At 36.6% G+C, this 26,172-nt stretch overlaps 1 long non-coding RNA gene across 1 annotated transcript; it reads left to right on the top strand.

Annotated features, from left to right (window-relative positions):
* Window positions 1–1,716: 1,716 nt before the first annotated feature.
* On the top strand, window positions 1,717–24,335 carry LOC138174264 (uncharacterized). The gene is made up of 3 exons (XR_011171654.1): window positions 1,717–2,030; window positions 6,927–7,105; window positions 24,121–24,335. It is a non-coding gene; the product is annotated as an uncharacterized lncRNA (long non-coding RNA).
* The last annotated feature ends 1,837 nt before the right edge of the window (window positions 24,336–26,172 follow it).

Genomic DNA, 26,172 nt, shown 5'->3' with positions numbered 1-26,172 from the left:
TAGACAAGCTGGAGTTTGCACAGAAGAAGGTAACATGATACAATGAGGACTGGAGAACATGTCAGATGAGGATTGGTAGAAATGTTTAGTCTGAAGTAGACAAGAATTAGAAAGAAGACAAAATAACTGTTTTCAAACACGTAGAGGGATATAACATGGAAGTGATACTGAACTTGTTCTGCGTAGTCCCAGGGGGCAAAACTAGAAACAGTGGGTTTAAACTGGGAAAAATAATTTAAGTTTGATGTGACAGGAAAAAACTTTCTAAAAATTAAAGTTCTCCTGAAGGGTAATGGCCTGTCTAGGAGGTTAGGTAGGAGATAGACTAAGGCTCAAGAAAGAAACTAGGACTGCATGTATACATCTGAGAATTAACTGCATAGATAATGAAAATCATGGGAGCTGGTGAGGTCATTAAGAAAGTGTAAAGAGAGAATAGAAAGCTGATGACAGAATCATGGGGATGCTACCCATAGTTAGAAAGTATGATATGGATGAAGATTTGGCAGAGGAGATTGAGAAGCATTAATCAGAGAAGTAGGAAGAGAGGTAACAGTGTAATAAAAACACAAAGGGAAAATGTATCTAAAAGGAGGGGATAATCAGCAGGGTCACATACTTCATAGATGTCAAGAAGAATGAGAACTGAGAAAAGGTCAGCAAAGAAGGGTGAGAAGTGAGAAAAGGGATTAAGATTTGGCAATTAGGAAGAAAGAGCAGTTACAGAATGGTTTTTGCTCAGATTTATTTCAACTTAGTTGACCTCTGGGATAGCTTCTTAGATTGTTTAGATGTTATGAATATGATCTTAAAATTTACTTAGCTTTTTTTATTCCTTCATTTTATTCCCCAAGGGGAACCTTTGGCTTAGTACAGTGAATTTCTGTGTTTTTTAAAAATTTATGATGATAATGTCAATGTTCAGTTTCTCTTGAAGTATATCTGTTCTTTACTTGTTGGATAGGATGTCATATTTAAACTACCAACAGTTAAAGTAATCTTTATAGTGTCCAGGCTTTGCTTTTTGAGTTTCTTTTTTGCCAGCAACTGATGAATGGCTGAATAAGTTGTGGTATATGAGTATGGTGGAATATTATAGTGCTGTAAGAAATGGAGAAACAGATGATTTCAAAAAGATGTGAAACATCTTATTCAACCTGATGCAGAGTGAAGTGAGTAGAATCAGAAAAAGAATTTATGCATCAACATTTTAAAAATGAATGCTTTGGGGGCCTTTATAAACTGATAAAGAATGAAATGTGCCAAACCAAGAGAACAATTAATGTAATAAAAACAGCACAAAAAAACCCTCTGCAGGTTATAAAGACTATGATCAATGAAATCCTTCATATCTACAGTGGACAATGATAAAATATTCTATCCACTACTGAGACATGACAGATTTAAGGTACAGAATGAAACACAGCTTATAAACAACCATCTATGGAATATGTTTTGCTAGACTATGTATATTTGTCACAAGAAATTTGTTTTCCTTCTTTTCAATGGGGCTGGGGATGAAAGGAAGGGAGACAAAACAGATTTCTGTTGATTTTTTTAAATAGATAACTAAATAGAGAGATGGGGTGTTGCTACAAATGTGAAATGGTGCATGCACTTTCAGATTAGGTCATTGTATCTTTACTTTTACTTGTTTTTCTTTGTTTCAAGAAATCTCGTACAAGTACGAGTAATCTATAAATGCATATATGTAAAACCAAGCACATCAATAAAGCTTTTTTAAAAAATAAACTAATCTTTATGGATGGACTAAACTGTTTAGTTCTTAACTCTTTCTCTTCTGTTTTCCACTAATCTTCCACCATCACTATGATAAACTACATGGAACCGAAGGCCAGTTTACATATATTTATCTATCTGTATCTACAGATAGATATAGATATATAGATATGTTTTTATTTTGTGGTTTGTAGTGATCAGATAATTTCTTTTTTTCTTTTAGACTCAAAGGCTAGAACAAAAATATGGAATAGAGAGAAGAAATAAAACATCATAAACTTAAATACAAAGTAAGAATGGGGGGGAAGCATGTACGTGCATAGCAGAACATAAAAGAGGATTTAAAATATGTAACAATAACTTTTCATTTCAAGAAAGCCTGTATGATGAATAATATATGTTGTGTTGAGAACTGTCCATGTTTTCTTTGCTTTTTTTATAAGTTTTCTTTTGTTCTTTGCTGTGTACTTTATAACCTTTTTTCTTTTTCCCCTCCCCCCCCAGAAGGCTACAATTAAGTTTGGATATGTTTCTCTATAACTATAACTATATTCATACTCATACATATGCACATACATATATAGACATATACTTTCCCAAACAAATCTACTCCTGATCTTTGTTTTTGTTGGTGCATATCTCATTTCCTATCCCTCCTGCCTCCTCTACTTTACTTCTACCCACTACCTTGCCCTCCTATTACTTGCCTACCCCTCTCCAAGGGTCCCTCCCCTATCCTCCCATTCCCATAAATCTAAAGACCCTTCTATACCCTGTCTTTCCCTATTCCTTCACCCTCCCCTATAAAGATCCCTTCCTTGTCCTTTCCTCCCTCCCTATAGCCCTACCATTTTATTTCTTATGAATTTAGAAGACTTTTATGCTCTTCTAAATATATATTTATTGTTCCTTCTTAAACCCATATTTAAATTTTTTTCTTCTTCTTGCTGATAATATTTTATCCTTGAGCTGGAGATTTCAGAATTTGACTGTGATATTCCTATAGGCTTTCCTCACAGAATCACTTTCAGGTGGTGATCGGTATATTTTTTCTATTTCTACTCTCACCTCTTGTTCCAACACTTCAGGACAATTTTCTTTTTTCTTTATTTTTAAAAGATAATTTATTTATTTTTAATTGTCAATATTTGCTTCTATAACACTGTGAGTTTCAAAATATTTCCCCTTTCCTCTCCTACCACCTCCCCAAGATGTCATGCGGGCTGATATAGGCTCTACTTATACATTCATATGCAACACATTTTCACATGAATCATGATGTAAAGAAGAATTAGAATTAATAGGAGGAAATAAGAGAAAGAAGAAACAGAACAACAATAACAACAACAAGAGAGCCAATAGTCTGCTTCCATCTGAATCCAGACTCCAAAGTTCTTTCTCTGGATGTGGATGGCTTCTTCCATCATGACTCTTTTGGAATTGTCTTAGATTCTTGCATTGCTGAGAAGAGCTAAGTCCGTCAAAGTCAGTCATCACACAGTGTGGTTATTACTGTGGACAGTGTTCTGGTTCTGTTCATTTCACTCAGCATCAGTTCATATCATTCTCTCCAGGTCTTTCTGAAGTCTGCCAGGTCATCATTTCTTATAACACAATAGTGTTCCATTACATTTGTATACCACAACTTGTTCAGTCATTCCCCAATTGATGGGCATTCCCTCAATTTCCAATTCTTGGCCACCACAAAAAGAACTGCAGTCCTTTAATGTCTCCACTGCTAGGACTTTTGTGATTCTAATTATCATATTTAAATTGTTTTAATCTTGATATTTTTAATGTTTTATCCTTGAGTTGGGGGTTTTGGAATTTGACTATGATATTCCTATGAGTTTTTCTCATAGGATTTCTTTTAAGTGATGATTGATGGATTTTTTTTTTTTGCTTTTTGGAGGGCAATTGGGGTTAAGTGACATGCCCAAAGTCACAGGGCTAGTAAGTGTGTCAAGTGTCTGAGGTCGAATTTGAACTCAGGTCCTCCTGACTCCAAGGCTGGTGCTCTATTCACTATGCCACCTAGCCACTCCAGGATAATTTTTTTTTCTATTTCCACTTTCCCCCTTGTTCTAATGCTTCAGGACAATTTTCTTTAACTATTTCTTCTATTATTGTATCAAGATCTTTTTATGATAGCTTGGTTAATCTGATTATTTTTATGTTTTCTCTTCTTGATCTTTCTCCAAATTTTTTATTTTTCTTATAATATGTTTCACCTTCTCTTCTCTTTTTTCATTATTCATATTTTGTTTAATTCTTTCTTGATCTCTTATAATTTCACTGACTTCACCTTACCCAATTCTAATTTTCAAGGTGTTATTTTCTTCCTTAAGATTCTGGATCTCATTTTCTAATTCATTGACTTTCCTTTTTATGATCTTGTTTTTCTTGGATTGTTCTTCTTATTATTTTTTAGGTTTCCTCCATCTCTATCATTTGATTTTTAAAGTCTTTTTAAGATCTTCTATGAATTTTGGGGGGTAGGTGACCATTTGATGTTACTCTTTGTGGGTTTCTTTACTTCAATATCCTCCTCTGAAGATGAACCCTGGTCTTTCATAATAGCTTCTGATAGTTGGCATCTTTCTCCTTTGTTTGTTCATGTGTGTGTGTGTGTGTGTGTGTGTGTGTGTGTGTGTGTGGTAATAGCCTAGTTTTTGTAATCACCTCTGGTCCTGTGGTATGGGAAATGGTGCCTCCTGCCCCAGATCTTCAGTTCTCCCATCTAGCCTTGAGTCAGAGCCAAACCTCCAACCTCTTGTAAGTGCTCACAGTCAGGTGCTGTGCTGCCCCTGTGCTTCTACACTCACTGGACATGTGCTGGTTCCTTCTTGCCCCCTTCTCCCCCCCCCCACCCCACCGAAGTTCTTCACTGCACAGCAGGGTCTGGCCTTCCTAACAGCAGAGGTTCCCTAGATCTTCTGGCACTCTGTAATGGGAATGCAAATTTGGAAGATCTTCCCTGCCCCTAGGCTAAAATGCACCTGAAGCCTGGGGAGAGAGGCTTGTTTTTCAGTAGATACTTCTTGATTGGCCAGTGAGTCAATAAGGTTGTTACATTCTCTGAGCCAGGAGAAGGCTATATAAGCCCTGATGTGTAGCTTTGTTTTGGGACTCACTTTGAGAAGTGTTCTGTGATTTGATCTGAATTATGGGAAGCCGTTGTTGAGAGTCCCCTGGCTTTGAAAAACCCAGATGTGGAAACCCAGATGTTGACTGGGTATGGATGTAATGGTTGGACAGTTTGGAAATCTGTCTACTTGATCTGTTTCTGTCTTGATAATTCTGCCTGTATGCTTTGAAGTTTGGGGTGCTGACCTTTTTCCCCTGAACAAGGTAAACGATATATGTCTGACTGATTAAAGTAAGCTTGTTAACCCATTTTGAGTTGCTTTCCTTTAACAAAGCAGATCCAAGAACCTGTATGGGCAGCAAACCCTGAGGACGCGCTTGGGGTGCTTGCTGCCACACACTCAGACATGCAATCCCCTCATTATGGAACCTAGCCTGGAGGTGTTTACTCTTCACAGAGACCAAACCTCATCCTGGGATTTTTCTTTTGATCTTCTCAAATAGTCCCAGCAAGACCTGTGTTGTGCCCCATTCTTATTTATTTTTAGGTGCACTTTGTTAGCCATAGGGTGCTATTGTATCTCTTTTGTGGGGGAAAATATTGAGTCTGATATTTTCTGACCTACTCAGTCTGCCATCTTCCCAGAATCCTCCAGATAATTTCTTACCTAGTAGATGATGCATCTCTCTTTACTTAGCCACATTGGTCCTCAGATGGCTAACTCTGTGGTCAGGGCAACACTTGAAACCTTCCTGGATTAGTTATCCTGCTTGAGTTCTACTTTCATTTCTTTTGAAAATACAAGGTCACCTCCATCCTACAGAAAAGCATCAGAGCAAGACTTTTGTGGAGATGGATGATATATATTGGTAGATAATTTTACCATGTAAAATGAGTTTTACGCTTTTAACCTGCTGAGTGTAAATTTGACATCTCAAAATGTCTGAAAACATTCATTCTACATTTTTTTTAATGTGGAAATTTTTCATCCTATTGATAGATTTTCAAGGAGGCTGATGTAACTGTCTCCTTTTTTTTAGTGTAATGAACAGTTGACTTTTCCCCAAACTACACTAAGCTTTTGATATAAAATTATCTTCTGAAGGCGAGAGAGACAGAGAGAGACAGACAGAGACAGAGACAGAGAGAGAGACAGAGAGAGAGAATAATTTGAGATTGCTAGAGCTATCTTTAAGAATTTATGAAAAATAATTTAAAAGTCTACCTTTGTTTACTATGGTTAAACAGAGACAGGTTAAGGAGTATATTGTTTCTCAAAATAATTGAGCAGGAACTCCTCCCCCCAACAAAAACTTTAACCCTAAAGGAACTATTTAAAGTGAGTTCCAATATAGTTTTGAAGTGAATAAAGACATTTGTTAATATCACAGGGGAAAAATGTTTCCTCTTTTTTAGGGAAAGAGAAGTAAAAATATTTTAGATAGGCCTTTAGGGTTTTAGAAATACCATAAACTAGAAAGAGTTATAAGCATAATATGATTAAGTATGAATTACAGTTAAATATAAGTTAGCACTGTTGTATAAAGCATCTCTGTAAAGATAACAGTGGGCTAATTTACAAAATATGTGTTAAACTTTCTGCATAAAACATAAACAACTGTTGAAAATTAAAGGGTATCTGCAACTTTTCCTCGGTCCACAATTTTACCTCCCTCATTGTTACAACTTCTCATTTGTTCAGCTTTGTATGCTATATTTTTTTTCCTCAGAAAGTGATCAGATTCTAGTAACATATTTATTTATTATACATCCTTATAGTGTCTGCTCAAAGTAGTATGGAAAGCTCATTTTCATCCCAAGGATCAATAATGCCTTATGAAGGAAAGAGTATAATCATCAGATCATTATCATCATAATTAGTCACATCATTATCATAACTATGCATGTTTACACAACACTTTGAAGTTTACTAAAAAAAATATATCCTAAGGCACTACACTAATTTATTATAGTAAACATAGAAATCATGTGTTTTCCTTTTTAAAACTTAGGGCACAAGGAACAGGACACTCAAAACACAAAACAAGAATCCCTTGTCCACTTGGGCGTACTATTTAACTTTCTGATCTATTAACAGATAAAGTAGAAGAGAAGAAGGTATTATCTGTTGGGATACCCATAAGCGAAGTCTGAATAAAGCCTCTCATTGTCAATTGTGTGAAGACAAATAAGATGCGATGGAGAAAGCGTACCTTAAGAGATGAGAAGTTCACTGAACTGTGAAAAAAGAGAATAGTATAAATATATCTGCATGAGGTAAGACATACTTAGTCTGTAGAGAAATGATGAAAGATTTTAGTTTCTGAAAAGATTATAAAACATGAGATACTAGATATCTTTCCAGATGTTAGAAAATGAATCAGCACAGAGGCTGTTCTGAGGAGAATAATGGATGTAGGAGAGAGTTTTATTAGGATATTTGTACTGAGGAGTTGTGTTTCAAATATTAAATGACATAAAATGCTATCAAATATAATCCCTCACTTGGGATATGTATTTTGTTATTGTCAATAGTTTTTTCAGTTATGTCTGACTCTTTGTGACCCCATTTGGGATTTTTCTGGCAGAGATACTGGAGTGGTTTGCCATTTCCTTCTCTAACTCATTTTACAAATAAGGAAACTGAGGCAAACAGGGTTAAGTTACTTGCTCAGGGTCATACAGCTAGTGTCTTTGTTCAGATTTGAACTCAGGAAGATTAGTCTTCCAGACTTCAGCGAGACACCCTATCCACTGTACAACCTAGCTGCCCCTGAACCATTAACCCAAAAAAGAAAAAAAAATCATTCTGATTAATTCTATGAATACTCTTTGAAAATGAGATATATAGACATTAAAATCTTAGTCATGTAAAGTTAGCCAGGAGATTCATGTAGAGTTTGTTATAATTTAGTTTCTATGATATTTTGTCTGCTACTTTGAGAATAGTATTCAAACAGTAATAGGTAAGATATAATATTTTCTGCTGGCAGAGTCAAAAGCTTTAACACCTAAAACATAATATCATATTCCTCAGGGTTTGGGTAGGGGGGAATAGCTCAGTGGGATCATTTGAATAGGCAAACGAACACAAAAGGGTAGCAGTGTATTTTTCCTCAGAGGTCATAGGATAATGATCTACAAAGATTCCCTCAAGGAAAAAAAAAAAGGAAATATAAGGTGGCATAATGAAATTGTTCAATCTTTTCACAATTTCGGTACGGTAATCGTGTGTGGTCATTGGTATACAGACTCAATGCTGCCTCTGCACATGTACAGCTTTCAAAGCACTAAAGAAGAAAACTCGAAAAGTGCACATTCTGTCCACTTATGTTTGGATTAGGTTTTATAGGACTCAAAGGATCTGACTATCTTTAGGAGAGAGTATATCTATACATCTCAACTATAGAATTAAAAAATTAGAGATGTGGGGGCAGCTAGGTGATGCAGTGAATAGAGTACCAGCCCTGGAGTCAGGAGGACCTGAGTTCAAATCTGACCTCAGACACAACACAAAAATTATCCATGTGACACATTGGGCAAGTCACTTAACCCCAATTTCCCTCTAAAAAGCAAAAAAAAAAGATGTTAAAAAAGAAGGAACTGTAATCTAGTCTTCAAAAGAGACAGAAAAAAAGGTTTAGTGGGGAAAAACTCAAATATGAAAAAATATCCTAGCCAACAAAGGACTAAAATTATGAAAATAATTTCTGCTTTTATAATTTAACATAGAAGACTTGGCAAAAGGAAAATGGCAGGTGTGCCTCAGGCAGCTAGATAGATGGCACAGCAGATGGAGAACTGGACCTAGAGTTGGGGTCAGAGTTCAAAATATGCTGCAAATACTGTGTGACCCTGGGCAAGTCATTTGATCTAGCCAAGCCTTAGATTCCTCACCTGTAAAATGGAAGTGATAATAGCACCTATCTCTGAGGGTTATTGTGAGGACCAGATGTGATAACACTTAAAACACTTTTGTATACCTTAAAATTATATAAATACTGGCAATTATGGTTTTGTGAAATATGATCCTGAGTAGTTACCTCTCAACAAAATTATATTTTCCCCTTTCATCTTAAAACTCAGAATTTGTTCCATGAAGGGTTTTTTTTTTTAAGAAACAGTGACATGATTACAGTGTTTTAGGGAAACTGATCTGGCAGTACTACACATTGGAATGCAGGGCACTGAATCCAGAGTCAGAAAAACCACTGAGGATGCTTTATAATAGCCTAGGCATGAAATAAAAAGGACTGAATGAATCTGGTGGCAGTGAGCATAGGAAAGGATGAACAACTATTAATACTTTTCACAAAAGTGCATCTGGTTCCAATCCTAGTTTCTAGAGCCTTTCGATCTGAGACAAACATTTGATCCTCATGTACTTTTAATAATTCTGGGTAAATGGTGTGGAGCAGTCAAAAGAACACTAAATTTGAAGTCTAAAGATAAAGTTCAGGTTCCACTACTATCACTCACTGTCTCTTGCTATGTGTGACCTTGGGAAGTGACTAAACCTCTCTGACCTTCACTATTCTCACCTATAGAGTGGGCATGACTATGCACCTCAAAGGTTTCTGTGGAGAAAGTACTCAGTTTTGTACTTTAAAGATGCATGATTTCATTGGTGTGAATTTCACTTAATCAATGCCTCCAGATTCCCTTCTCTGATACTGACTGCCTTCATACCTGGACCTACTATGAAAACCCTCCACATTTTCACCTACATGTCCAGACTTTCTCCTATTATTCACAGAATTTTCCCAGGTCATCTCTGTCATCCTGTCAAATCTGCCAAATGTTTAACCCCAACTGAGCTTAATTTGGCTTGTCCTGCTGCCACCCAGATGCTCTTAGTGACATGTTCCTAATGAAAAAATCCACCTCTATCCTGATTATTTATTTTCATACAGTTGCAAATTGTTTTCTTTAAAGGAAATTCTTTTTTGTCATAAACATTTTTCTCATACTAAAAGTTGAGAGAAAAGTGGGCATGGTTTTTTTATTTTACTAATTTTTCTTCAGTTGGCAATAGCTGAATCACTGGTTTCAAATGAATCATTCTATATTTGATTATGACATGGAGAATCTATTAATAAGCTAAAAAAAAAGTGGTCACCTTTCTTATTTTCCCCTATTAATTAGAAGAGAACAATTTTTCTTCTCATAAAACCATTTTGGTTATCTTTTTTAATGGCATAAAGTTTATATTTGTGTGTGTGTCCATATTTAATTTTATTGGGTTTTTTTGGTACACAGTTTTATGATTTTTGTGTATACATTTAGTTTTACTGGGGTTTTTTGTGTGTAATCATTTAGTTTTATATAAAGGTTAGACTGACATTTTATACCACATACATAATAAATTAAAAATGGTTATAAAACCTAAATATAATACTAAAAGTATTATACTATATATATATATATATTGTACTAAAAGTCTTTGTGCAGCTATAAGCCTTAATGTCTTTAAAATATACTAAGATTTTTGGAACATCTTGTATGGCACACCATTTTTATGGTCATATTATTTTAAAAAATCAGAAGAAATCTAGCTCCCTTTCCCAGTTATACCTGGGGCAAGTTTGGAGGAAAGGAAAGAGTTCTTAACCAAAGAAAAAATAAATCTAAAAAAAATAGACAATTTTGATCACATGAAATTGACATTCTTTTATATGAACACCAAGCAGTTTTAGCTAAGATGAGGAAGGAAGCTATTGATTTGGGAAAAAATCTTCGTATTATATTTTCTGATAAGGTGATGATATCTGTGATATATAAGTAACTAACATGAATATATGAGAATAAGAGCCACCCCTCAAAGAGCAAACTCATCAAAGGATAAGAACAAACAATTCTCAACAGAATTCCAAATGCTTAAGAACTACAGGGGAAGCTGTTCCATATTACTAATAAGAAAAATGAAAAATAGCATAACATCATAGTCCACGTATAACATTGACTCTTTTATTTTTTTATTCATATAAACTTAATCAGCTGACTAGGTGGATAGCTTGATAAATATCAGGAGATCATCTACCCCCTAGAATTTGATGCCAAAGAAAAATTATGGAAGCTTTAATGTAGCAAGAAAAAAGTGTACTTAAAACATGAATCTGTGTTTCTTTTTTTAAAAAAGTATTTGTATTCAATAAAAAAAGTGTTGGCAGTAATAAGGAGAATTTCACAATCAGTAATCCAACAGTACATATTTGTAGTTCTGCTAAAAAAAAAAAGAAATAGAACTTTTGGAAACTACCCTGTGATTTGTTATCATAGGAGTTGGACCCAACATATCTTCCCCTGATTTGGGCCCCAGTACAAAACTGAAGATTTACAGTTGGGAAGAAGAGAGTTCAGTGTTAGGAGCCCCACGGAATGGATATAGTAGGCAGGAGGAAACATATTCTAACTACTGACAACTAGTGTCTGACAATGCTTTCACACAAACTCTAGAATATGTGGGAACATGTCTGCTAGGTCCACAAGCTTTTAATTGAGCAAGCACATAGCTGCTGGGATGGCCAGAGGTGAGGAAGTGATGTGGCTGCCAAACCAAGCAACCACTCAGGTTTTGCCACTCACTTATTGAGATGAGTCTCTTGAATTGTTAGATTTCATTTTTCTCATGTGAAAAATGAGGAGGTTAGATTTGATCTGGGCTTCTTAGCTGTTGGTTAAGTGTGTGTGTGTGTGTGTATACATACATATATATATATATATATATAGCTAGTCATATTTCAATATAGTTTGTTTCCTTTATACCCTATTATTTTATACACTTAAAAACATTATCCTCAGAAGGTGCCCAGAGACTTTACCAGACTGGTAAAGAGTTCCACGACACAAAAAAGGTTAAGGACCCTTGTGCTAGATTATTACGAAGTTCCTTTCCAAGTTGGAGTTATGCTACCCATCCAAACATATACCCCACCAATCTTTTCCCAGGTACTTTCCTGCTCCTCCCTCAATCACTTAACCAGCAAAAAGCAACCTTGAGCAACTTCTCACTCCCACTCCACCCACACTCACTTGGAGGTATCCTAGGTGCTGAAGGGAACGAGGCAGCAGAAACCTAAACCCACAATTCCATGAACATTCTCTCCAGGAGGAAAAAGCAGGACCAGGGAATAAGAGAGAGAGGAGACCCAGGATAGAAGTGATGACACGAGGAATGGTATAAGGCATAGGAACAATGAGCATTAAGGAATCACATAAGCTAATGCTTATAAAGTGCTTTGGATACCTTAAAGCACTGTAAGAATGTGAACTATTATTGGAATGTATCTGGTTTTGCTCATCTTTTGAAACAAAGCTTATATTCCATAGAACTGGAAGGGCTAGAAATGGTCCTGGGGTACATTGCTATGAATTTTACTCTTCTATTCATTGTCTTGTAGGCTTTTATTAATAATTCACTAGTGACTCAGAGGAAAAGGGGGGAGGGGAAAGGAAAGAGTTGGAAAAAGAAAGGGATTCCAGCCCAAATAAGCTGTTTCTTCTCCGCATAACTAGGTGATAAAGTTCTGGGCCTGGAGTCAGGAAAACCTGAGTTCAAATCCAGCCTAAGAAATTTGTCACCTATGTAACACTAGGCAGATCACTTAACCTCTATTTGCCTCAGTTTCCTCATCTATAAAATGGGGGTGTAAAAGCACCTACTTGCCAAGATTGTTGTGAGGATCAAATGAGATAATAATTGTAGAATGCTTAGACCCGAGCCTGGCAAGTAAGCACTATATAAATGTGAATTGTTGTTGTCGTTAGTACTGAGAAGTGAAGTAATCTGCCCAGAGTCATGTGTCACAAGAGGGTTTTGAACCAATGTTTTTCTTGTTTTAAGACTTTCTTTCTATGTCTCTGTCTCTGTCTTTCTCCCCCTCTCTCTTTTCCTTCCTATATAATACTGCCACTCAGTTTGCTTAAAGTATAAATCCATAATAAATCCTTGTTGGTAAACTGATTTGGTTCTCAATGAAATTCTGCTATAAAGAAATAATCCCAATATCCTACAGAATCTGTTACAGTGGGATTTTACCTGTAACCACTCATTTGATGAGCATTACATAATCACTGTGTGCTAAGCACTGTGGTAGGTGCTTTGCATGCAAACACAAAATTGAGACAAGCTCTGTCCTGAAGAAGTTTGCATCCTACTGATGTCATACAGCTGAACAGCTTCTTGTGATCCATGCAAAGAAGTGTGGTTAAGGAAAAAGTCAGGTGAAAGCATTACATCTTTGTTTAGAAGAGAATAATAAGCACTGGATTTGCTCATTCGCTCCATCTCAAGAACGTTTTATTTTAATATATCTAGACTTCTATTCATCAGTACAATTGCTTAATGGAATATTTTTATCATCTCTGAATATTAAAAGCCTTGAAATGACAAAAATTAAAGAAAAAAAGTATATTTAGCTAATGCAGCTTAAGTTACAAAATTATTATATATTAGTCATGGGAAGTTTTTTTTTAAACAGCCTATATATTCAAGGCACCTACTTATTTCTTGGGATGTATACATAAAAACAATTGTGCACATTCTTATGGGGCTTTATTTTTTTGAGGACAAATAATCAAAAGGGGGAGTGGGTGAAAGAACATGGAAATTCAACTTACCATATTATGACTACTTAAAAGTTATTTAAAGTTAATATAGATTAAATTTAATTCAACAAATATTGATTCAGCACCAATAATTAGCATGGAATTGCGGTTGACCCTGGGTGATTTAGTGATGGGTCACTAGCTTCAGAGAATTTACCACCTTGTAGGTAATACAAGGGTGAGGGTGAGGTAAAGAATATAAAGTAATATGTGCAGAGTGGAGATACAAATGTTATGAGAGACTGGAGAGGCAGAAATTGTTCCCTACTAGGGGAAAGAGGGAAAACTTCATTTAGGTCATGAGTTGGACCTTGAAGGAAAAGAGAAATAAGGGGACATAGGGAGTATATAACAAGGAACCGTGAGAAAAATATCCTACTGATGACAATCACATGACATGATTGCTATTTCTTTTTTTTTTTTAAACAATTGGGGTTAAGTAACTTGCTCAAGGTTACACGGCCAGTTATTTCTGGGTGTGGTGCTGAGTATCCGAGCCTGGATTTGATATGATTAGCTATTTCAATAGTTAATACAATTTGCTGTCGAGGCAACAACTTAGTTTCTAGTAACTCTAGCTCTTCAGTCGAATAATACTATTCAACTAAATATCCTTGATCCCTCATCCTTACTCACCCACCTCTCCATATATCAGTTACTAAATCTTGTCATCTCAGATTTCTCTACAATACCTCTCACCAACATCCCTTTCTCTTCACTCACACTAGCACCACTAGTTCAGGTGCTCATGATCTCTCATCTAGACTATTACAAAAGCCTTCTAATTGGACTCCCCGAATTGTCCACCCCCTCCTCTAATCCGTCCTCCACATAGTGGCCAAAGGGATTTTTCTCAATGTAAGTCTGACCATGTCCAACACCCCCTTACACACACACACACACACACACACACACACACACACACACACACACAAACATGCACACTCCATAAATCCTAATGTTCCCTTTTACCTCTAGAATCAGATATAAACTTCTCTGTCTGGCCTTTAATATTCTTCCCGGTCTGACCCCTCCCTACTTTTCCAGGCTTCTGACATATTACTCGCTTTCATACACCCATACTACTCTCTTTTTCTCACTCTCAGACATGCATTGAAAATAACTCAATAGGATCTTGAGAGGCATCATTCAATTTTCATTGTGAGCGCTTACACTTTGGAAATTATCAACAGCTACAAATCACAGATTGATTTATTGTTTTGTTGATTTTGGACTTCAGAAAGTGATGGAGAAAATGTTAATAATAAAGATTAAAGTTACAATTTTGTCATGGACATTGCTTTTCTGAGGTTCAATTGTGAAACATTTAACAGCACACCACTGAGTCACACCTGACCTTCCCCCTCCCATCTCAGTGTGTCCCAACTAGCCTCTTATTGCTTGGATTTCTGTCCTTCCTAATCTCAGCACCTGAGCATCTCGAGCTTCATTAAAAACTCAGCTCAGTTATTACCATCTGCAGGGGACATTTTCCAAATCGTCTTTCACCATCCTCTCCCCAGCTCCTACTACCTCCCCTTTAAGGCTATATTTTTTTACTCTGCATGTTTCTTGTGTTTTATTTCCCCCATTCAAATGAAAGTTCCATGAGGGCAGGGCCTGCTTTTTAGGCCCCTAGCATACAATATTAGAAGAAAAGGGGACCTTATATAATCTCCAACCAACCTTTTCATTTTACAAATGAGAACGCTGAAGCCCTGACAAGTTAGAGATTTGCCCAGGATCATGCAGTTAACATCAGAGCTCAGACTCTCTTACTTCTGTTAATTAGGCTCGGGCTCTCTTACTCCTATTTCAGTTCATTTCTCCCCGATGCTAAGTTGTCTGTAAGATTGAGACCCTAGAGAGGTGCTGAGATGTCAGGAGTTCCCCATCCCTTATTATACACTTTTTTCCCTCCCTTAGCTATTGCTTGTTTGTAACAATGAGCCAATATAAGATTTATCTAGGTGATAAGATTGAATTAGGCTTTATGACATTATGAAAACTGGGAGGGGTTCCATAAATTTTCTTGAACCAAACAAAGGCATTCAAAGTCAGTTCGACTGACCTTAACAGCTACTCCCCAAATTGGCATCCTTTTTAAAAATTGACTTGTAATGATCAACCATTGCCACAAGATGGCACACACATGTATTGGTTTACCTAAAATGAATGGGTGAAGGTGATGGAAACGTCATCTGTAAATAAGTATGTCAAAATAAACAATGAACCCCATTATAATGCACCTATGATAGAATTAAGTGTAAAGAATTTTACTTTGATGAGTTAGAAAATTGTGAAAAACAGTAGAACTGGTCTCTTCTCAAAGTAAGGTATGTTTTATCTTAATCTAGATTAAACTCAAAATCCTAGTAGTAAAGTCATTTAAGCAGTCAGATGAAAGGATAGAGGAAATGTGCAATAGTAAGAGGGAAAGGGATAGGTACCAGACCTAGGATTTTATCTGTATAAGGACTTCCCAAGTAAGGAAGCTCCCTTTGCCCATTTTGTACCTTCTCTGTCATTTAGCATTATAAAGAGTTACTGAGACCTTTATGGGAGAAGTAACTTGCCAGTAGGTGTCAGAGACAGAAACTGAGGCCAAGTTTTTATGACTTACAATACCTGCTCTCCATCTACTATGGCATGCTGCCTCTCAGCAAGAAGATTGTCTATATTTAACTTTTCACATATTTATATTAACTTCTGGATTAGACTATAAGCTCCTTGAAGGCAGAGGGAAGATTTTATTCTTGTTTGTGTCCACAGCATAACACAACACAGGAAATTCATCTTACCATGCCCTAAATATGTTTTATTTTGATTCATATCTTTGATATTGCTTTTTCTAAAAAAAGTTTTATTAATTTTTTTTGTCTTTACAATACAATCATTTTCAGATATATCCCACTGCTCCAAACTTCTCATATAACAACAAAGAAGAAAAATATTCATCCAAAGGTCTGAGACATCAATGGTATCTGATAGTAATGAAACATTTCATACCTAATTTCTCCTGGCATCTCTGCAAAAAAAAAAGGATTTCCCTAATTATTAAAAGAAATTTTCCTCAAATATTTTCAGAATATTGCAATATAAGCAGGAAAATATTACAACCTTTTACTGATTGCACAATTTCCAAGCATACCGATGAAGTTTAACATTTTCTATTTTCAGTGACTGACACGTCCCATTGACAACAAAGCAAAAGCCTAGATTAGGAAGTCAATCACTATTTGGACCTCCTGGTTTGGGATATGTTTCTCCAGACAAGGTCAAACAAGAAAGTACATTTTCTGTCCTCTCTGGCTGACAATCTGTTGGTTATATTGCAAGAACACAAGAACTCAGATAGATTTTTCTGACACAAAGTGCCATCTGGCACCATGTGTACTCATCAGTGTCATTCCTGCACCTTGCTTTTTCTGAACTATGGATGACATAATTGTAGGTTTGTCACTTCGCAGTAACAGCCTGTGAGCTCATGGCTGTTCAGAGCAGATTGGCGCTTTTGATATTTCATGCCGAAGTGAAGCTCTGCAAGCAGCTCCAAGACAAGCTGCCTGAGGAATGACTCCAAGCACAGTTTCCAGTTTACCTGGAGGAATTTTAGTACCTGTCCCCAGATTTATTTGGTAGTTTAAGCAAAATATCAAACTGATTAATTTAAAGAATTGTATTTGAATGGATTTGAAAATTCAGTAAACATAAATTCCATTGCACAAATATTTAAATATTTGCAAAAATTTAAATACAGCTGTGTATGGGACCAGGGAGGGACCTTCAGCTGGAAGCTAGATATTTCCAAATAAGATATGGACTCTATTTATCCTTGTGTGGTCATAACCTTGTGTTATATTCAATAATCCAGAGGATCTGTGATTTTGCCAATCCAATTATTTCACCTCTTAATGCAGATCTCAACTCATTTATCTATCCATGCTCATCATGTGAGATTCTGATTTATTTCCTCTCATAAATTTTCCACAAAGAATCCAGACATCAAGCCAGGGAAATTCCTCATATTCCTCTGACGTTGCACAGATGGATATGGAACAGGCAGTATGTCTACCAGTTGTATGCCCTCTGCTCTGTGACCTGCTCAAAACTGGACAGGGAAAGAAGGAAGTTATACATTTCTCTCATGATACCCTTAACACTTTTCCTAGAAAATTCCTTGGATGCAATCTTATGCTCGCCATTCACTCCTCCAAAAAAATCAGGCATATGTGTGTTGATGTTTACTTTCTTATGAACTAATCTCATGTTAATTAATGGCTATGTGAATTGTTATGATCTTAGTGAGGTTCAGCCTAAGAGTAGTGACTTTTTAATTGATATTCACATGGCCTTCCTAATGTTTCTCACAGATGACTAGTTCTAATGTGTTCTAAGGCATCACAACTCCTTATTTATCCTAAGTGTCCAAGTGATTGGATACTATTATTGTGACCCAAATAAGAATTGAATTTACATCTACACAGGAATAAAGGCATATTCAATTCAGTTCCAAATTAACAAGAATTTATTAAGTTCTGACTATGTGCTAAGCCCTGTGACAAGATCAGGGGATATAAAGCCAAAAGTGAAACATCTCCCATCCTCATGGAGTTTATCTTCTGGTTGCTGTGGGGGAGACCACACATGTATGGATAATGTCTTTGGGATCTTGTTTCCAATGATCCCTCTTCCTTTAGAGAGGAGATCCTAAATCTGCTGTGATTCTGACTCTGGTGCCTCAGTACTTGAAAACTTTCTTTCTAGCTGTTTGGGAAAGCAAGAAAATTTGGAAGATGGAAAAAAGTACCAATGAGTTTTTATACTTATAAACTTCCTTTTTTTCATGTTCTGCTTCTATCATGAAATATCTCAGGATAAATTTTCAAGCAACTCTAGCATCCAGTCATTTTCAACCTATAATAAAATGGAAAGCAGAGAAAAGATCTTGAGGTCATTCTCATTTAAAAGAACTTAAGTTCCACTGTATTTCTACAATACTTTTGTAGTGGTAGGTAGTGATATGATAACTATCTTAAAGGAGGTAAAGTCTAATACCTGAAAAAAAGGGGAGATGTACTTGTGACATCTTTTTTTTTTTTTAAATCATTAGGTTAAATAATGCTGTTTAGTTAGTTAGGATTTTTGTTGTTGTTTTGGTACCTGAAATGAATTGAATTGGTTCTATAAAACTCATTTTTAAAAAGCTAATTGGAGAAAATCAGCAAAAATAGTAACCCCAACATTTTAGTCATAAGGAGTTCCTTTTTTATATTTTCTAGGTCTTAGTAGCACCAGAGTCATTACTAGGGAGCTTTTGTATCTGGTCAAACAGCATGAAACATTTGTAAATTCAATTTTGTAATCAATGATGTAAAAATAAAGTAATACAAATTCAGCTCAATGGAAGGAAGATTAGTAACAATAATAACTTCTACCTGCTAAAGGAGTGATACATTTTTGTACCCCAAGACAAAGTTCCAGTAATTCCATCCTAGTTATGATTCTGATGATGGCTAACATGGAATTGTGGGCTACATTGAAAATATAAAGTCACTGAGAGGACTAGGAAATACTAAGAATCAATTGTTTACCAGGGATACTGGGACCTAAAATTGCTTAATTGCTGATGGATGGAATGTTGATGGCTATGGATCATCCTTTTCTATCCAACTGAAATCCTAAGAATCTGGGGGGTGAGATATGGGTTGGGCAGTGGCAACTGAGTTAATGATCCCCTCATACAAATTTGGCACTTATATGTACCACTCACTTGCTATTTCTAATATGCTCCCTTGTATTGTTATGTGAATAGAACGCTGGGCCTGGACTCAGGAAGATTGATCTGGCCTCAGACACTTACTAGCTGTGTAACCCTGGGCAAGTCATTTAACCCTATTTACCTCAGTTTTCTCATCTGTAAAATGAGCTGGAGAAGGAAATGGCAAACCACTTTAGTATCTTTGCCAAGAAATCCCCAAATGAGATCGTGTAGACTTATACATGACTGAAAATTACAGAATAATTCTTTTCCCATCTAAATTGTTCCCTCCCAGTATTGTAGTTTTATATTCCCCATGCCTAGTACATTACCTATACTTAGCTGGCCTTTAGTAAATGCTTGTGGGTGACAATTGACCAGGTAAACTCTAAGTCTTTTGTTTGGTGAATAAGGGCTATGTTGTCATATTTTTGGTGGGGGTGGCATGGAGTGAGTAGCAGAAGGCAAAAAGGAGTTTGAAATGACTCCTACACACTTAATTTATGTTCAGAATGTTCAGTCTGGTACTGCAACTGGGCCTTTTTCTTTATGTCTAAATGGTTTGGAGGGAGTTAAATTCCAATCAATGACTCCTACCTAGCCACAGAATTATAATTTTGGAATCCAGACATCCAGCTCCTATCAAAGGATTGTGTGGTTGTTGAACTGCAGACAGACGCATGTTTTCACTGTCACAAAATGCCAGCAAAATGTGCTCGATCTGCAGAATTTCCAGAGTTTTCCCAAGAAAATTGACCTTAAAAGATCATTAATTTCCTGGGGGTACTAATTAACCTTGTGAACTGAGTTTTTATATGGAGGTTTGTGGCCTTGTGGAGCCTCAATAATGGCTTTTGACCACACAGTAGAAGAAAATAGAACCAGTACAACATGCCGCCCATATTGTCTCGTTTTCCTACAGTAAAAATGTGCTGAGCAAATAACAAACATCCAAATCTAAAATTTCATCAAAAACAATACTGGTCTTATTTTCTGATGATCTTCATCTCTTTCACAAATGCAGCCATGAAAAACAAAGCTGCTTCAAAAAACAATTCAAAAATTTTGGCCTTGTTTGGGGGAAGAATAAGAATAGGGATGAATACAGATTGCAATCATCACAGAGGATGCTTGGGTATTTACTCAGCAACTCCTGGCAATCATTCCTTGAAATCATTTTTAACAGTATTCCACCAGGGTTACTATTACATTCTCTCCCCTTTGCCTGAATTACTAAGATTCAGCCAGCCAGTATTTTCTCCTAAGGATGAACAGTCAAGGACTCCTGAGGTAAAAGGAGATCACTGTACCTAAGTTAGGTAGGAGTCCTGACTGGAACCTCTCTGTGGAGTAGGAAGGGTTTCACATGACCACCTGAGGGACCTGTAGGGCACTGCCATGATGGAGTTGTGAGGCAGCTGAAAATGACAAGACAAAGAACCTATTGCCCTTGAACATGCAGCCCTGAAAGTCTAGAACTAAAAGCACACTAAGCTGCAAGAGTGAGAAGCAACAGAATGAAATTTATGTGGAAAACAGCAGAGATGCTTGAGGCAAGCGGTGGTTATGGAGGCAGAGGGTGAATGATCCACAGTAGAGTGTCATCTTTGGGCTGGACCAATAGCGATGAGGGCAGGAGCTGTTTTACTGGAAACTTGCTCAGAGCTTCTTTTGATGACAGTTGAGAACATCAAGGAGCTGCCTTGCAAGCTGTTCCAGAAGCAAATTAGAGCAACCTCTTCTCTTGCTTCTCCTTGCAAGCACAGGTTAGGAGACATAGAGCTGCTCCAATAGCAATTCACGGCAGCTCTTCTTCCAGTGTGTTCAGATCAATGGTTCTTCTTACCTCCTGATTGATTTCTCTTTCTACACTGAAGCAGGAATCCATGAAAAGAATTATTTTGAGGGTTTAAGAACGCTTTTCTTGATGGCTTATTCTGTTAGGTTTTGTTAGTGTGGTTAATTATATTCCTTTAATTTTTTTTTCTGAAGATATGTTTGCTTTATAACTAGCATCTGCTCCAACAGGTACTCAAATTGAGGCTATATTTCCATTTACTTGTGTTGAACATAGTATAGTATTGAACCTCCAATGGGAAGTCAAAGACGACAAATACTTTGAAAGTCATGCAGACCTCTCACCACTGTCCTACACCCTCTCCTTGACTTTCTCTGCATGTTCTCCATCATCTCATCAGCTCTTAATCTTTCAATTTTCATGTCTATAAGACGATGCCCCAAACTACATAAGCAGCCCTCGTCTCTCTTCTAACATTCAGTACGATACCTCCAATGGGCTGCTTGACATGTCCTAAAAGCATCTCAAACTCGACATGGACAATATTGAGTTCATTATTCTTCCTTTTCTATGGGTTCTCAACCTGTGTGTGTGTGTGTGTGTGTGTGTGTGTGTGTGTGTGTGTGTGTGTACCTCACAGGCAATTTGGCGAAGGCAATGGAATTCTTCTTACAATTATGTTTCCAAAAGCATACAACAAAATGTTCAGGATTTACAAAGAAAACCAATTATATTAAAATACTGTTATAAAATTTGTATTTTAAAAATTCATGATCCTTGGGGCAGCTAGGTGGCACAGCAAATAGAGCACTGACCCTGGAATCAGGAGAACCTGAGTTCAAATTCGATCTCAAACACTTAACACTTACTAGCTGTGTGACCTTGGGCAAGTCACCTAACCCCAACTGCCCTGCCTTTCCCCCTCCAAAAAAGAAAAAAAAGTCATGGTCCCCAATTTAAGAACCCTTGCTCCAGACATACTCTTCTGAACTCCCCTATTCCTGTCAGTATCAACACTGTCCTTCCAGCCATTCAGATCAATAAGCTTGGTACATAGCAATTGCTTAATAAATGCTTAATGGTTGATATAAAAATATGAATGGTTACACTTAATTGTTCATCCATATCAGGTATAGACTGAGGCATAAGCAATAATTTCTATGCCTTAGTCAGAATTAGACTATGTTTTCTACAGAATTTCCCCCTTTCCATCCAACACATCTAATGAATACCTTTCTTTTACACTCACATTCACTCCACCAGTAACTATACTGTTAAAACTCAGGTCCTAGGGGTGGCTAGGTGGCAAAGTGAAAACAGCACCAGCCCTGGAGTCAGGAGGTGGCATGCTTCTTGATCAGTCTTTTGGAATTTTGTTGGTCAATGCCTTGATCAGAGTTCTTAAGATTTTTGAAGTTGTTCATTTTTATATTGTTATTTAGCAGAAATTATTCTCCTGGTTCTGCTCACTTCACTTTGTATCAGGTTCTCCTTTTTAAGGGTTCGGATCCAGTCTCAGACACTTCACACACACACACACACACACACACTAGCCGAGTTACCTTGGGCAAGTCACTTAACCCAACTGCCCCCCAAAAAGCAAAAAAAAAAAAAACAAACAACTCAGGTCCTACCCTTTCCCAAAAGCTCATCAAGAAGTCAGAGTTTTTTTGGATCTCTGCATAACTCTGGACACTTTTTGTAGCAAATGATTGAAGCACTAACTTCTCAAAACTATTACTGGACTGAAGACAGTTCTTCCTCAGGCCAACAACACAGTGATGATACACTGACTGGTTCATTTTTTTTCTTTTGAGTTGCTGAAAGGCAACATATAGTCACAGAACCATGGGGATGAGATCAGATACCTTGAAGTTATGATTGTATGAAGCTATTTTGTTGTTCAGCACCAATAGTCTTATTGTCTCTCCAGTAGCTTGCCTTTAACATTCTTGAGTAGTGGTTTAAAAAGGTTTTGGGGGAAATATTTTTCATGAAGTTATTTTTTCTCTTTTCTAGATCAAATATAATTTCTGTTGTACACCCCTCAAAGACATATTATCATAAAGGTTTAAATGAAGATAACTTTAAAAAAAACCAAATCTTAAAGCCTAGGGATCAATACTTAGGTTTTTCATAACAATAACTAGTATTTCTATCGCACTCTAAGGTTAACAAAGTGCTTTTTGTGTCTTCTCATTTATCCACACAACCCCATGGAGTAAGTACTATTATTATATGCCCATTTTCTTGATGAGGAAACTGGGGCACATAGAGGTCGAGTGATTTCCCAGGGTCACACAGTTAATAAATATCTAAGGCAGAATTTGAATTCAGGTATTCTTTTTTTAAACTTTTTTTTTGGAGGGGGAAAGACAGGGCAACTGGGGTTAAGTGACTTGCCCAAGGTCACACAGCTAGTATTATGTTACGTGTCTGAGGCCAGATTTGAACTCAGGTCCTCGACTCCAGGACCAGTGCTCTATTCGCTGTGCCACCTGGTTGCCCTGAATTCAGATATACTTGAGCCTAAGCCCCTTCACTCTATACATTATACCACCTAAAATCCCATAAATATAATTTAGTTTTTTCTATTCACTCAGATTTTTATGGGCACCATTTTGATAATTATTTTATTTTCTACTGCTATTTGAAACATCAATAGATACTGAGTATTTCCTTCCAGATAGAATAGGGCAACTTGGCCTTTGTCTCAGGGTGCTAAAATTAAGAGGGTACTGATGGGATGTAAATTCTTTGGGTAGCATGCAAACAACTGAGCTTAACATCTAATTGGAAGAAATATCAAAATAGGAAGCTCCCAAATGTCCTGTGTTTTCTTTCACAAGTCTGATAGACTGACTAGTGGCCATATTCAAACATGTATCTTGTTCTGCATATTTAGTCCATTTTGTCAAAAGGTGGGTGGTATGCTTGCTTCTTAATCAGTCTTTTGGAATTTTGTAGGCCAATGCATTGATCAGAGTTCTTAACATTTTCAAAGTCGTTCATTTTTATAATATTGTTGTTATATCAGAAATTATTCTCCTTGTTCTTCTCACTTCACTCTATATCAGATCCTCCTTTTTAAAAATTAAAACACATTTTTCTCTTTCTCTCCTTTAGGACTCAACTCTAAAAACAGCCTTTCCCCATCTCACCCCTAAATCCCCATGATAGGGCAGTGTCCCTATGTCCTTGGGTCTCTGGATCCCTATCTCCAGCTGAGTTAATGTGACGGTTGCTGCTGTTTTTTCCAGCTTGTATGCCCTAGGCAAAATGTTATTGGTAACTCTGATAAAGCCAATGATGCAAATCATAAAGCATCCATGCCAAAGTTATCTTTTGTGAGTCTTGTCCATTTCAGTAAAAAAAGATCAATCAAAAAGCATTTATTAAGTGCCTACTGTGTTCCTGGTGCTATGCTAACCACTGGAGATACAAAGACAAAAATAGAAAAAGTCTCTGCTCTCAAGGAACTTACATTCTAAACAGGGAGGCATTATACAATGTATATAATGCATATTCAAAGTACAGAAAAATTAACCATGAAGAAGAAGGCCCTAGCAGGTGGGGAAACCAGAAAAGGACTCCTCACTTAGACTTTTTCACATCCAGTGTGTTGAGCCTTTTTCTCTAAAATATCTAGTGCTTTTCTTTTCAGTTAACAAGAACCTATTTTCTCTCCCTCCCATATCCCTTCACCTGGCTGGGGGAGAAAAGATTCATGGTAATTATGAATAGTCAAGCCAAATTGCTACATTGGCCAAATTCAAACACATGCGTGTTCTGCATATTTAGTTCATTTGTCAAAAGGTGAGTGGCATGCTTCTTGATCAGTCTTTTGGAATTTTGTTGGTCAATGCCTTGATCAGAGTTCTTAAGATTTTTGAAGTTGTTCATTTTTATATTGTTGTTGTAGCAGAAATTATTCTCCTGGTTCTGCTCACTTCACTTTGTATCAGGTTCTCCTTTTTAAAAAAATTAGAACACATTTGTCTCTTTCTCTCCTTTAGGTCCTAGCTTTAAAACCAACCTGTGAGTTTATGGAGGTACTTTCTACATCTAGCCTTATGGAACAGAGTTACAAATACTAGAATTACTAGGGCAATTTAATTTTGACCTGTGGCTACCCAAACTTCTCCAACTTGACCATGATTTTCATTTTATCTTCAGTTCATCTTCTACTGATGATATACAGTCACAGAAAATTTTTTGTACATAATAAACTAAAAGTGTTTCTAAATATATAAATTTATACATAGAAATAAGGATGTAGATTCCAGCAATAGCATATATAGAAAAGTACCGACAAAAAAAATTATCTTTTTTTTTTTTTGCACCAACTCACCATTTACATGTCAATGGTTCACTTTTGCTGTAAAGTCTCACTATAAATGACAGGAAAATAGTTATACTTAAGGGAAATTATTTAAAAATATTTACCACTTATCAAACAGTGATATATTACTAAAATAGCTCTATCAAAACATCTAGGTTTCATGATAAAAAATTTTTTCTCTGAGTTTTTTTTCAATGATTTGGCAAATATTTTTAAGTGCCAACTATGTAAAAACACTGTACTTAGTGCTAAGGGAGATGCTCCTTCCCACTGGGTGGATAATAGCTCTTCTCTACCTACCTATTGAGGTTCAGCATTCTGCACACTCCACCAAAGTTACCTCTCAGTTTTACAACAGAAGGTGTCAGGTCTCTGGCAAAGAGATAGGTACTGGACCTGTGATTTCATTGGAAACTCCCTCTACTAAATTAGAGGGGGAAGTGTGGGCACTTTTTCTGCAACTTTCAGTCTCAGGTTTCTGACAAAATGTAAATACACTCAGGAGAGTGCTAACATTGAAACATTATGAGTCTCTGTCTCTCTGTGTGTGTCTCTCTGTGTGTCTGTCTCTCTCTCTCTATTTCTCTCTCTGTCTCTGTCTCTCTCTCTCTCACACACACACTTTCTTTGTATCTAGTGTGCTTAGCAGTTTTCCTGACATGTAATAAATACGTGAAAATATTATTATTGACTGATTGATTGTATGATAAATTGACAATGTATTGTCTCAAATGCAGTTTTAGGTAAGTGGGAGAAGAAGAGGGCACAGTAATTCAAGGGAGGGAAGAAGTTGTATAGGAAAAGGGTACAAAAAGGAGAAGCCAAGAGGGATACCA

Source organism: Petaurus breviceps, unplaced genomic scaffold (genome assembly GCF_028583685.1).
Source record: "Petaurus breviceps papuanus isolate PSGF00001 unplaced genomic scaffold, PetGlider_PUasm1.0 688, whole genome shotgun sequence".
In the NCBI taxonomy this organism is placed as follows: Eukaryota; Metazoa; Chordata; class Mammalia; order Diprotodontia; family Petauridae; genus Petaurus; species Petaurus breviceps.
Note: the sequence above shows the minus strand (reverse complement) of the source record. Positions and strands in the feature narration are given on the sequence as shown.